This window comes from Spea bombifrons, chromosome 4 (assembly GCF_027358695.1).
Source record: "Spea bombifrons isolate aSpeBom1 chromosome 4, aSpeBom1.2.pri, whole genome shotgun sequence".
Taxonomy (NCBI): domain Eukaryota; kingdom Metazoa; phylum Chordata; class Amphibia; order Anura; family Pelobatidae; genus Spea; species Spea bombifrons.
The window spans coordinates 68,849,812-68,864,498 of NC_071090.1; the positions used below are offsets into that span (position 1 = coordinate 68,849,812).

General features: G+C 37.9%; 1 protein-coding gene across 1 annotated transcript in view; it reads right to left on the minus strand.

Annotated features, from left to right (window-relative positions):
- The window catches only part of PLXNA4 (plexin A4), a 313,936-nt gene that overhangs the window by 226,535 nt on the left and 72,714 nt on the right, over nucleotides 1–14,687 (minus strand). The gene's annotated exons all lie outside the window — the stretch shown is intronic.

Genomic DNA, 14,687 nt, shown 5'->3' on the forward strand with positions numbered 1-14,687 from the left:
TGCAGCTTTCATCTCTAAGGGCTATTGACAGAATCCTGAAGGACCCTACGCACGTCATTGAGACTTTGGAGAGATGGCAAACATCAACTGCTTTGAGAGCTGTCATTCCCTGGACTAAATAAAGCGTACTGCAATATTCACCACGCTCCCAAGGGGTACAGGTATGCCCTAAATTTCTGGATAGGCAGCAAGGGACACTATTACATCCCAAGGAGAGTACCGTCAAGTTGGCACTGTGCCATAGGCTTGTCTTTTGCTTCTGTCTGCTTCCTGGGCTGCACTTGCTTTTCTAATCAGGTTAAGGAACAGCGCAGAGAACAATTAAGAGAATAACTAGAAATAATTACATAATCACAGTCCTCTACATGGGAAGTCTGCACAGAAATCTGCACAGCGATAGCTTTAGGCCTTTTCATCCTTAGATTGGTAGAACTACAAGAGTCATTACTTAATCTGGAACTACAGCTTTACCGACTCATTCATTTCCAAATCAAATAGTTGCAACTCTTATGAATCATTTTCAACAAGTTACATTTTAATAAAGACTCATATTATCGATAGTGTATTATCTTAATGATTTAAGGTCACCGTGTATCATTTTAATTGTCAACATACACCCAACTAGGGTTTACTTTGCCAACAATGAGTTGCAATATATCTTAAATATAAGAACTTTATTCAGTTACAACTAAACTTAATTTGAACTTCTAAATTTCCATATGAGTCTGTGTCTATAATAGTAGATATTATTATACTATGTTCTTATAACATTGAACTGGTTTGTAACCATTTTACAATATTTTACAGTTTAGCTGCATGTTTTTGACAATTAAAGAACAGATCCTAAAACATCCATATTGAACACAAAAATTCTAGTAAGGAACAAAATGTGTCAATTCAACAACAAAGGGATTCAAGGCTCGGAACTTTATTACATTTTTGTTTATAGCTAAATGTTGTTATTGAAATACATTGAAACCATTACTTTAACAGAGAAAAAAAGAAAAAGAAAACACAGAGGGCCAAAAACCTGTTGCTATGACAACTATTCTTTCTCATTTAGGCTTTGGTCTGCTCAGATAACTGAACTGCCACTGCGTGGTGTGTTGTCCCATTTATACCCAAGAAGCATGTTTTATACATTTATTGTTATATATTTACACAAATATCAGTAAGCCATGGGTACTGTTCAAACCTCGTACAACCCATGTGACTTATTTATTAATATTAGAAATTGAATTTGTAAAACAAGTAATCTGATGGGTAGGAAATGCCTACAAAAAAATAAATGCATTTTGTTTTGGCCAAAGTATGCTCCATCAAAGTAAATATTTCCTAAATCCAATCTCATGTTATCCGCAAATCCTGTTTAAGGTGCCACTAAACTTTACTTTCTGGTAAAATAAAATAAGCAAAATGTACTTGTATAAAAAGATTTGCACAATCATTATTTGAAGAGATTCAATAAAACACACTGTCAGACACTTTCTGCCACCAACTTTCTCTGGTTCCCTGAGGGCAGAGCCAGTCACCAAAGGTACTGACACGGCAGTGTTGATATGTTGGACAGTGAGGATATGTCAGGAGTTTATGCTTATGTGTTGTAGATGGTGGGCTCTGCCCACATGGTTCCTGTAGAAATCAGGGGGCTGGTAAGTAGAGCTTCTTGTACTTTGACTAACCCTACTTTTCTGGGTCAGAATTCTAAGCAAAGGTTTGACGTTAAGTCTAAAGCAGATTATCTCAAATGTCTTCCATACAAAGAAAATGAGGTGTTCTACAAATATCCACTGTCTATTTCAAAAGTCTTATATTTCACTGGTTTTGAATGATATTAAATATGACCTATAAAAGGGACAGAATCCACAAGACCTAACAAATAAACATTTTGATATCATACATCTATATTAAGAAAATCAGTAACAGGAAGAAAAAATATTCCACACAATGGACTACCTCCAGCTCTTTTAACTTAATGCGCATTCATAGAAAATCTATAGTGCACAATGGGCAGCCTGAGGACATAATTTAAGTAAATTCTATGTTTATCATTATAACTTACTCAAAATGTTAATAGATAAGAAACCACACACTCTGTCTCCATTTTTGTGCCTGCCATGAAATATTATTATTTTCATGTTATAAACCTTTAACATTAAGAAAGGTTAATTAATGTTACATAAAACATTCATTATTGAATAAGCAAAATAGGTGATGACATAGCAAAAGTGTGCAGAGTGAAGGCGTTAAGCTAAATTAAAGTCTCCAGACATCATGTTATGAATCTACTAAATATCTCACAGCATTATTTAAACATTTACATAAAATTAGAAGTTTCTTAGCATTATATGCTAGAAACATACTAGTACAAAAGGACAAAAGGAGAAGGCGGCCCTGGTCTTGCAAGCTTACAATCTATTGTGTTCAGCAAACTATTGCAGTCTGGAATTTAGGGGATCTCTCTGGAGTCTAACTGCAGCAAACGTTTATGTCATGTGTTTTAAGAACTGGAATCCAAAAACAAAGTTAGCATTGGATGTTTTGTATTCTTGTAACTTTTTTCGTTAGGGCAGCTGGGTTATGCCAAAAGACATAATAACTTTGCATCATGGGAAACAAGTAAGCTCCCCATGTACTTAGTACACAGTCCCTTCTTTATGAATCTATTCTACTAGGCAAACTACCATTGAACAGATCAGTCATTTCAAATGCCATGGTCATTTAGTTGGGACATATCTGGTTTATACAAAAAAGCCATAGTAACGAATACTGCTTAGTGGACAGGACTTGTTCTGTGTTTGGGGCTCAGGCTCAGTTGTCCATCGGATTAAAATGGACAGGGCTTAGCTTCTGGTTGAGCCTATATGTCTGTTTTTAGAGTGTATCCTTAATGCTCAGACTAATATGATATATATACATATTGTAAGTGCAGTGAGATATAAGCTATAGAATACAGTACCCCCCCACACACACAACAGACTGGTATGTAAGATACTTAAGACCATCTGTCTTTTTTATGTTTTCTGAGATAAAGGATAATATGTTTCAATATAAGTCTATTTGTCTATCCTTCTTGCACTTTAACATTCTCTTAATTCTTCCAAATTGTCAGATCATGGCTTATCGTTGTGGGGAAAAAAAATCTAAATCATGTTAAAAAAGGTAATTTGTAAGGAAGCTAATAAATTTATGTCATTATCAACCCTGTACAGAAGATTTCATTAAAATAAAAATGAACACCAAAGTGTCAAGTTAAAAGAATGACAAATGTCAGATGAAGGGTGTGAATCAGAAGTGTGCAGGTCTGTGTTACACAATCTGGAGCCTTTTGGACAAAAATCATTTTTATATCAGATGCCACACAGTTGGTCTGCTATTTTTATAGACTAAACACCCACTTCAGTTCTTGTTCTCTGCACAAGTCTGGGACAGAGACCAAACATAACATGCTGGTATAGCAGACAGTGCTTTAGTAATCGCAGAATATAGTTCTGCATATCTAGAACAACAGAAGATGACAGCACCCTGAGACACAGATGATAAACCCTTTGTGGACTTGGAAAGTTTAAATTGTAGAGTTCTTTGTAAGGAAATGCCTTTTGTGCACTAATGTTCACCAAATATATATAGGACTTTAATTTTCAGAGTATATTGGATATTTTGACCAGAGCATAACACAGTGAGTTGGAGCATTAATAATTCTAGAGTAGTGTTTCTTTGCTTGTGTTACGTGTACCCCCTAAGGCTTGGGATTCCTTCAAATTTAAGATTCTATTTCAGACATTGATGTCAATGTTAAAACAGAGGATACTTATGCATGAATGTGTATGTGAGAGGGAGTGTGTTAGCATGAGTGTGTAAGTGTGTGTTAGTGAGAATGAGTAAGTGTATGTTAGTGTAAGCATGGACATGTGTGTGCGTTAGTGTGTGTACATATGTGTTCTAGTTGGGGGATCAAGGGCCAATGGGGTCACATCGCTTTACTTGCCCTCTGGGCCAGTATATGCCAGCCAGTAAGTTTCTCTTGCAAGAAGGTCTTCGCTTGTCATGCATAGTGTTCTGGTAAGGCAGTATAATGATATTGCAGAATCACCCCATATTTAATATGCATTATACAGGGACGGTTCTGCCATTCTATGACCATTAAGGAGAACCTTAATGGTCATAGGCTCTTTATAATGCACTGAAGAGTCAATGTTCAATTCTCTCTCAAACTCTCACTTTAGTGAATATATCTTAAAGAGGTCAATGTGGGTCAGTGTCTGATGGCGTCTCCTACCTTTATTGATGCCTGTGCTGTAGATCCTGTTATTTAGCACACTGCAAAAGTGTAAAAGCATGGCACGCAGCAGCATGTATTCAGTAGGCAGCCGCACATACAACATCGCCGGGTGGTCTGATCAGGGCTGATTTTAATCCCCAGTCCGACCCTGGCTTAACCTGAAATCTTTAATATCCCTTGCAATACATCTTAATAGATAGCTGCTGAGGTTGGGACTAGCTAATCATTCCGCATAAAGATGGTGCAATAAATATCTACATGTATGACATGTAACTAATAGAAAACATTCACTGAGGGTAAAAAGCATGTTGTTCGATATATGTTTTTCCCTGCTGTTCAACAATCTCATTTTCCAATTTATTTGAAAATGGTCACAGGCACACATGAGCACCTGTTTTGAATTAATGTAGAGTTCTGAACAATGTTAACAGCTGTGCCTAATTTAAAACTTTCCTAATTGTGCCTGGGGCATAACTCCTACCACATTATAGCACAGGGATGCCAGAATGGACATTAGCAAGTCACGATCCTAAGTATAGTCATATTGTTCCTTCCATAATAATAAAAAAAGCAATATAATATATTCTAGAAAATGATAGCTCAGATGTCAGCATTAGCCAAAAAAACAATGGTCTTTAAACATACATCCTGGATAGACCACAAACAGTTGCACAAATAAACAAGGAACCATATAAATGTAATTGTAAAATAACCAACACGCCTAAAGTATAAAAAGTGATCCTAAACTGGATCTGTCGCTTAGTGACTTTGCATCATAATCATTGTTTTTGTTTCAATAAATATCACCTTAGCTTTAGAGTTAGTTCACAAAATAACTTAACCACAAGATATTCTATGCTGTTGCAAAAGGTAGGCAATACATGGCTATGAGTGGCCACTATAGCTCTCTAGGGAACAGAGGTGGGCACGGCCAGTTGTGAAGAGAGCTCATGTTGACCCAAACATGGACAGGAAAGAAGCATTTTGGTCATCGTTGCTCAAATAACCCCCGTCCCATCCTAAGGAGCCAGACTAGGCCAGGCTTTGGGGACAAGCCTCTAGCTGTTACTCAACCTATGGATTTTGAATCACGATTTAGGTTGTTGGTTGGTCAACTTAGCCAAAGCACAAGAAAATTGTAATTTGTCCAAATACCTCTTAATATTTTTAAACAAAAAGGGCTAAGCATGTTGATGTTATGTCCACTTAACTATTCTTACACAACCCATGAACTGGGTAGTACAATACTGGAAAGCACAGTTACTTGCTCCAAGTAGCCATATGCAAAACCACTGCCACTCTGCTCACCAATGAAAAAATTATATTCCCCTATGGGTTAGCACAGACAATTTAGTTCAATTAAATAAGGAATGAAAATAATAAAAATACCGTACTAGTGATTAAAAAGTGCTTTCTATGTTCCAGGGCATTTTATGTATAACACATGGCGTGCTGGGTGTATCATGTTTTATTACTTCACTCTCTCAATTTTTCCCTTCTGTCGCCTTTTCGTTATATGCTGATTAATAACATGCAACACTAGGATGTTATGATCAAGGAAAATGCCTGTTTGCAGTTAGACTGCAAATATATATTGACAGCACAACTGGGGACTGAACCTGATTGCATTTCTTTTGCATAAGTCCTGAAGCACCTCACTAATCATTTAAGCCATGTTGTGGAAATAAAAGAAGGAGTTAAGAGGTCATAAAGCCCAGGTGGCTACACAACCCAGATTGTGTGAATTCAGCCTCCCAGGAACCAAGAACAACCACTCTCCTGTCACATTGATTCATATTTGTCAAGAGCTATTGTGTAGACCATCAAGGTGCAATAAATTAAGCAGGTATATTATTCTGTAACATATGGAAATACACCCATTAATTCTGCTTGTTTCATGGGAGCTCTCCAGCTTTCATTCTAAATAAACTTAATTAATGCACAACTGTGCATTAGAACTTTTGATCCACAAAACACAGATCAAAAGCAATCTCCAATCATTTTTTCCCCACATGGGATTGTATATCATCAGCTCCATAAAACCATCAAACTTTGCCACTCAAACTCATACGGCAGTATGCAAATGAAACCAAGAAATCACCATTGTGTCCTATTTCCTTGGTGCCTGTAGTCTATGTGTTTAAGTGACATGGTGGAGTGACTCATTCCATTTTCCATATAACAGCTGTGGTTGATAACGTCATATATCTAGGTAGAATGGAAGACTTGTTTTCGGTGAGCAGCTGGTGTTAAACCTCACAAGGTAATAAATTACCTTTGCCCTGTGGCACAAGAGGACTCAGCCCAAGCCTTTACTGCACCTGTTTACTAAACCAAATTATTGGCAGAAAAGGAAAATAGCAAATTGCCTATTTACATACAACTACTGGACACCTTTAGTGTGATGCCGTAAATGCCCCTTATTTGTATTTGGCAGTCTGCGATTAGAGGAAAAACAAAATGTTGCCTATTATGATAGTTATGCTTACTAAAACAATGGTTAGTATGAGTTATTAATAATCACTTTTAAATGGAAGCCACAAACACAATACAGACGAGAGGAAGGGTAAGTAGCCATGTTACAGACACCAACAGTCATAAACAGTTATGCCCCAAACTTAAAGTAAAGCCATTAAAGAGTAGAACTAACTTAATGTAACATGACTAGTTTACCTGCGCTTATTTTCAAAAGAAGAACCAACTGATGGAGGGTCTGATGTAGGAGCAAATGAGGATGGTGAAAAAGAGAAGACAGATGTGTGCGTCCCTAGGACACCTATCTTTCCATAAATCATCACATAATCCAATAACAGCAGTCACAGATAAACTGAATATAGCCAATTCATTAAACCAATCACCTTTTCCAAACTGTTAGTGCTGACGGCAGACAAGCCTAGACATGGACTTCTGTGCAAAAGTAACCACCTTCTCTCTGCTCCCTTCTACTGGGCTTGGAATGTTATGAGGCCATCAAAAAAAGTTACCCTATTTTGACACCATTGTTTATTCCACCTCTATCTATGTAAAATTACTAAACAAAGACCTAAGAAATTGTTTATGTATCATTTGGATACCTAGTCATAGTTTTATATCATAGTTTTAAAATGTTTGTGATACCTTCAGGTGGTGGAAATGGGACTACATCCTTAAAAGCTAATGTAACTCTACATCTTACATTATGAATACTGGTCCTCCAAAAGGTATCGCAAACTTGTTGTCACTCTGTAAGTAATAATTCCCCACTCTGAACATTACTTTTAATTAACAGAATGCACAGTAGCAAAGAGAATAGGTGGAAAATGATTATCACTCCCAATGTGTTCCAATAGTAAATTCTTCAGAGCCACTGCAGCCTGAGGACAGAGGAGATATCTGACAGCCTTTCGGCCCGGCCTGTCTGCCTGCCTCATTTCCCCTTACCTCATTTTCCCAAATGTTATTGTTAAAACAAGGCTTCCAGCTCTTATGTTCCGCAAGCCCGGAAAATAAAAGTAATAATCTGAAAAATCATATCATTACACTCATGCACACAGCGCACCATTTCCTCTTTGCATCTCCCAACCCAGTAAATCAGATTAAATACCTTGGCCGCCCCGATGCTCACTGGTAAATCGCCATTAACAGTATCACCAGCCCTGGAGTGCTACAAAGATAAGAGCACTGGATACGGCAGGTAACTGCCCAAACGCCACACTAAAGAGATACAATGCCTCGGGGTTAAAGTCGGAACAAAATTAAAACAAACTTTGAACAAATAGCATGAGCTATCAAGGAGACATCAGAACGGGGAGTAGTTGACCAGCTTTTCCTTTTAGTGTCATTTTATTTATTTTTTTCAAAACAGATCATACAGAATTTAAGATTTGCCTCGAATTATCATTATTAATCATTATTACTTAGTTTACGTAAAAAGAAAATTGATACGTTGTGTGTGTATCTGGAAGATCCTACTGCTCAGTATACTGCGTGTACCAAGGGAGTGTGCATCTCTCTGGTCATCAGGGTTTTTATTATTACGGTAATTGCAGGGAGATGTGTTGGCTAGTATTTTAGCTGCACACCTGAGGGATGTCAGGTCTCTCTCCTGGGTAAAGACTGGATGAAAGCTGTCACTTGGTAACCAGATGCATGCTGCTTAACACTCACTGATCCATATTACAGCTTACGCACTGACAAGCTCATTATAATTTAAGGTTTACAATATATTCATTCACAAAAGAAGGGTTTACTTCCATTAACTCATTTTATACACCTAAATCTTGTTCTAGCAACATAAATTGTATTAATAAATGGCATCCCATGAATGGTGTGAGGTACAGCATCTTTATAAGTCAAAACCCACAGTGCACATATAATATCACAACACTGTTACCACAAAATGTTAGTCTTTAGTACGACATTTAATCATAACTTATTTAAGAAACTCATATTTTTTCAGCAAATGCCATTAGGCAAGACTTATAACTACTTATACCAAGCTACACACATTCAACTTCCATCAGATAAAGAGCTTATAATATTATATATACAGTATAGCATACTAGAATATTAAAATTCGACAACCTTATTCTTCTGAGTCTTCTCCATGGCATTCTAAAAGTTTCACACCACTGATGATGAACTCCATTAATTTGATTCATTTAAATGCCAATCTCTGGATAAACCATCAATTTAATACAGTGCAGTCATATCTACGTACAACATAACAAAGTAGCAGGAGCCTACAGCTCATCAAATCAACATTCAGTTAATTAACAGAGAGATATCACAGTAAATGGCTGGTACTCCTGGGAGTGCACACTTAGGACCTGGCAGCATGAAGAGTTAAATGACAGAAATGTCTTCATTTTTAGTGATTCTAGAATAACATAAGGCTAACTGTTAGCTCTCAGTATAATTCCAACTAACTGGTTCAACAAGAAACCGAGGCTTGAAAATCTGGGGTCTAGGGGAACCACAGGGTTTTCACTGAGCTGATGGATATTAACATCTCCAGAACTTAAGCCTACCAGAAAGCAATACTTTGACGGCCGAAAAAGCGGTGCAGCATCATTCTATAAACTAGAGTGTTTTTGTGGTTAGCCGCTGAAAATAATACATTTTGGTGTTTCTTTTTGCACATAATTTACCAGCTGACACATTGCCTATCACAAAACAAAATGGATGGTTAAGTTGAAGGTGCCACATCATCAGCTGTATAAGACAATTAGAAGTACATCTAGCTATTGTACCGCTCCTAGTTGAACTTTATATGTTAAAGCACTGGCAATGCATACTTGGTATCTGTACACCAGAAAGCAAAGGGGTTAAAGGACAAGGTTGCAAAAACAGAAGGAGGGGAAATGTAATCAGATGTGGTTGACAGTGATGGAATTAAAGCAGATGACAAATATTATTATGATGCTTTTAGGGCTGCAAGATGAATGTGTGGTGGGCTGATAAGGAATGGGAGAAGCGCTAGCAGCACCCACTCGGTATGCATTCAGGAAATAATCAGAAAAGGGGAGGGAGAGTGAGAAGATAAAAAGGATGAAGATACAGGTCTTCTGAACTTATTAAATGCCTGTTTATGATCAAGGAGTTGCAGGACTTATCAAGCAGATAATGACTCAGCTTTCATTGATCCTATATTTTTGTGGCTGATGTTTAATGATCCTATAAGATGCAGCCTCTTGGCTTTGCAAACTGTGCTGTCCATTACTGGTCAGAAATGTTGTCCAATAGAAGTTCCCACTTCAAAAATACGTTGTCGTTAAATGACAGAACGATCTGCTCCTCATTATACAGCAGAGGGGCTGTCTGCTCTAGGCCTAGGCAAGGATACCCCACAGCAATACAGTAACAATCAAATGGAACAAAAATAAAGCAGTCACATGTTTAGGAGTAGATACCGTACAGTGCTCTTTGGTTAACTTGGATCTGATGTTCTACACCTCAGAGCGAGTGGTACTTGTCAAGTTACTGCATAGCTAAATTTCTCCAGTATTTAGACAATATGACAAGTAGGTCCTTTTCAATGTAAGGAGAAAAAGCTGCATGAGCAACATTAACATTGCATTTGTGAACATAGTACAAGCGCATTATCATAATCTTCAGGAATAAGAAAATCAGAGACTATTGTAAATCTTCTTTACATTTCTTCTTCATGCTGCTTTTCAATTATAAAATCTCTTAAATTCTAATTGGAATATTGGTGTATACATTAGGTGAGATTACTGGATTTAACCTTGCCGGCATCTTGATAGCCTCCACTGTTTGTAATTCTATCTTGTTCTTAAGATAAAAAATGGCTTATATCTCCCTGTGTATAGTCTGAGATTTGACTTATAGTTACAAAAGCCATTGCTACTTTTGAAACAGTTCAGTGGTTTCCTGATACTAACTGAGGTGGGCCCAATCTCCACTTGGAAGCTCTTTAGAGGCTCCAAATATGGAATTGCTTGCTTGGCTTGGGGTAGGACATTTACCCCACTCTCTTACCCACCAACAAACCATCTACAACAGTGACTACTGCCTCCAACTTCATAACAAATGCATTGTCCAGGGGAGTATACCTGGAATTTTCCCCAGGTATACCTACAAAGGAACCTAATTAACAAAAGGGTGTGACCTCGCCGAAAGTCACTACTGCCCGTGTGGATTTTATACCTATGATTGGAAGTCCAGTGCATCATCTATTTTATTATCTAAAGTATCAAGAGCTGCATTTGAATGCACTGGAGTGGTTACTCTCATGCACAACACAAGGACTACATACATTTGAGATATTAAAGCAGGTAGAATCTGTAAGGGAGTGTGAGGATGATGTATAGTACACGGGGTACATGAAGTTTGGCCAGTTCTCTCTCTTTCTAAAAAGAAAAGAGTGATTTAAAGGCCACACATTTTTCACCATGTGTCTCATAATCAGTTATGTGAAAATCCCTTTTCTCATGGAGCAGAATTCAGGCAAGTGACACAAAATTTGACCACCTCTATCCATTTCCAACCAATTGTTCTTCACGTACAGTTCAAGCACCAATGTTTTTACTTTTCTGCATCCTTTAGGCCTTTATAGTTATAAAATCAGGAGAGCAGCAAACCTCACATCAAGCTCAAACTTACGAAAGCGATCAGTGCCTGCCAAATGTATCCCCAATCTGACTATAACTGTTTAAAGACCTTAAAAAGATACAATTGGCCTTCAATTTCACTTTTCAGCTGTTCTGCAATAGAAGCTAAGGTGCCTTGCCAGAGGAATTTTAAAAAAAAGTACAAATACCATTGTACTTCCTATAACACACACTGACAAATTAGAGATTTTTGGATTGTTTTAAAATGAGACATTTCACTAATAAATATTGAATCCCATGACCCCATGTCAAACTATACAATACCACTTCAGTTTTCATATCTTGGGAAGGAATAAGAGATTGTATCTCCATTTAATGTACAGATTTTGATGTAAATGAATTGAATACCAAATGCACTGCAACTCCACTATGGTGCATAGACAATAAGCTATATCTGTTGTCATAGTGATATATGTATTGCACTATGGAATACAACAGATAAGAATCAACTCTAATGAAAAATGCTATATTGCCAAAGCTTGTGGTTAATACGGTAATATTGGACTTGTATTAAATGCATAGTAACAATCAAATTGGATATGTGTACATATGTACAAAAAGGAGATCAGGAACTGTAAATATGAGATGGTGATGAACACGTATTTTTTCCACAGAGCACGGGTAAGATGTTTAGGGGCAGTAGTATCCAACACCCTGTATTCATTTGTTATGACTCGTACAGTGTGAATTTTATGTGGCTTTCAAAAGAGAGCTGCTCCTTTTGCAGGCTACAAATGGCATGTCAGGGACAGGGCACCTACTGCGTGTTCCCAGACACCTTAGAGAGGTGACTTTACTGACACTGTATCTTCTCAAACCAACTCAGTCTCTTGCTCTGGGGCTTTGAAAGATAAGTCCTAACTGCTAATCTTCAATAGCATCCAGCTGATGCGCTCTTTCAAGATGGGAATCACATCAAGTGACAAGCATGTGAATTCTAGGTGACATCTAGCAGCGTCTCTGCCTTGCACTCGTGTGACAGCTTAACACAGGAGGCACAGCATGGGGACACCTGGGGACAGTCTCCCGCACTTCTCCTTGTCCGCCAAGCACAGCTCTGGGATTCCTTTACACATTGGAAAGCTGCCATCGCCTTAACCCTCTCAGTGCTAATGGGAACCACAAGCACACTACGTAGCACACTACATAGCGCACTATGTATACGTTGACGTTAAGTTTGACCTATGTAGCTTTGAAGTTGCTGTAACAATGTACATTGGTTCCAGTATTACTACATTTAGATGCTAGTATCACAGGGACTTATGTATTACCTGAACTATAAATTAGAGTAGGATGAAGCCAGAGGAGACCAAGCAAGGGGGGGGTATCTCCCCATCTGTGTTTATATTTTTTTAAATGACAATCCCACAACCTGTTGGACAGAACTGGATAATAGCCATTGAGGGTGCTCCCATACACAAGTGTTTATCGGCCATTGCACTGAAGTTATCAGCTTCCCTCGTAGACTGTAGGTCGTCATCACACTCCCTTGTTCAAGACACACAAGAAGAAAACGTGGCTAGAATAAATAAATACATTTTCATGTATTCGTTTGATCTGCACTTTCCCTTTAAATTGTACCGAGACATTAATGGATAAAGAAAAGACATGAAAAATTATGCTGACACGATCAATGTGATCTGTGGTGCAGAACAAGGATTAATTATACAGGAATGGTTTGTCTATACAACAGCTCGCAAATTAATCATATGGTTGGTGGAACTATGTGTACCATTCTGGTATTGGCAGGTCACTATATTTTTAACTCATGAAGCGCCCCTCTTTTTTTTGACAGTATACTTCACATTGAATGGATCCCTCTCCTGGCATATGCTCGTTCATTGAACTCTAATTCCCAATTTGCTGTAATCACCCAAAAGCCAGATTCTACCTCTGTGATGCTATGGAAAGGAAATTGTCCGTGATACTGCCACACATGCACTCAGTGGTGAGAGGCTACAGTCAGTATGAGCAGCTCTATAAAGCCTCTTTTCGGTCCATCACACTGCTCAGTGCCACCTTAGTCACCTTCTTACATTTCTAGGTGTTTCATCCCCATCATCAGGCACATATGATACAGCTGTCCATTTCTATACTTCATTTGAAAATCCGTATTCATGCATAGATTTAAATACACATCAAGCATGCATTATACATACATCATCCATTTGTAAAAATAAAAATCCCAGTTACATTAAACTTCTCGTGTCATGTGACATTTTTTTTATTGTGAATTTTTGAAGGTGGACAGTACACTTACGCTTGCTGAGATTATGGCTGTATTCCAGGTAAAGTTGTTACAGTGTATATTTCAGGTAGGAAGCTAGAAGAGACTGTAGTACGGAGCATGCTTTCACGGTTAGCTCTGCCTCTCCCCGGGGACTCCCCTGTGAGTGTATATTTCATGCTGTCATAAAGAAGATTCCTGATGTTTGTTCACTATGAGCCTGGTAGGGACATGGCATCATAACAGAGTGCTAACAGTATGCAACCTCATAACCCTAAATGCTGAATTATGTTATTGAATGGTGAATGTTATGTGCTACGAAAGGCTACACTGACATAATAAACACATAAACTCATTTATAAATTAATGCAGTTACTTACATTGTGTAGTTAAAGGGACATCCCAGCCATCATGTGGCCTTTAATGCATATGATTACAGAGTGATCCTTTTACATTTATGCTACCCCCTTTGCAAATGCATAGGGGCATTCTGCAAACTCATACTGCAGCCACTATAAGGATCACTTCTAGGTTTTAACCTGTTATAATGTGTCACTTCAGTAACTTAATGATTTAATTTGAATGGTTTGCTGTAGTGTAGGCATGGCTGACCCAAGAATTTTAAGTGGACTAAGTAACTTGTATCTCCAGTGCTCCCTTCCTGCAAGAAAATCAGACTAAAACTGGGAAATCAGCACTATGAAGCCGCTGTCTGTTATCCACAGAGATACATAGTGTGCTTAATATAACGAACCGAGTTCTAGCAATTAGTAATTCTGGAGAGTAATTACAAATTGTCTCATTTTTCAGATATAACGTATAATATTTTAAGTTAAAATAATAAAATGTATTTAATCCACATGGATTTTGAATTTCTATCTGCCAACAAGGAGAGAGGGAGCAAAGAAGCAGCATAAACTCTCTTCCCGGGCCCTGTGCGGGACTGACAGTGGGGGCCTCAAGCTCCTCCTACTCACACCGTGACATACATTAACACACATACATACTTAAACACACACTAACATATTAACACACATACACAATGACATACATGCACACACACTGT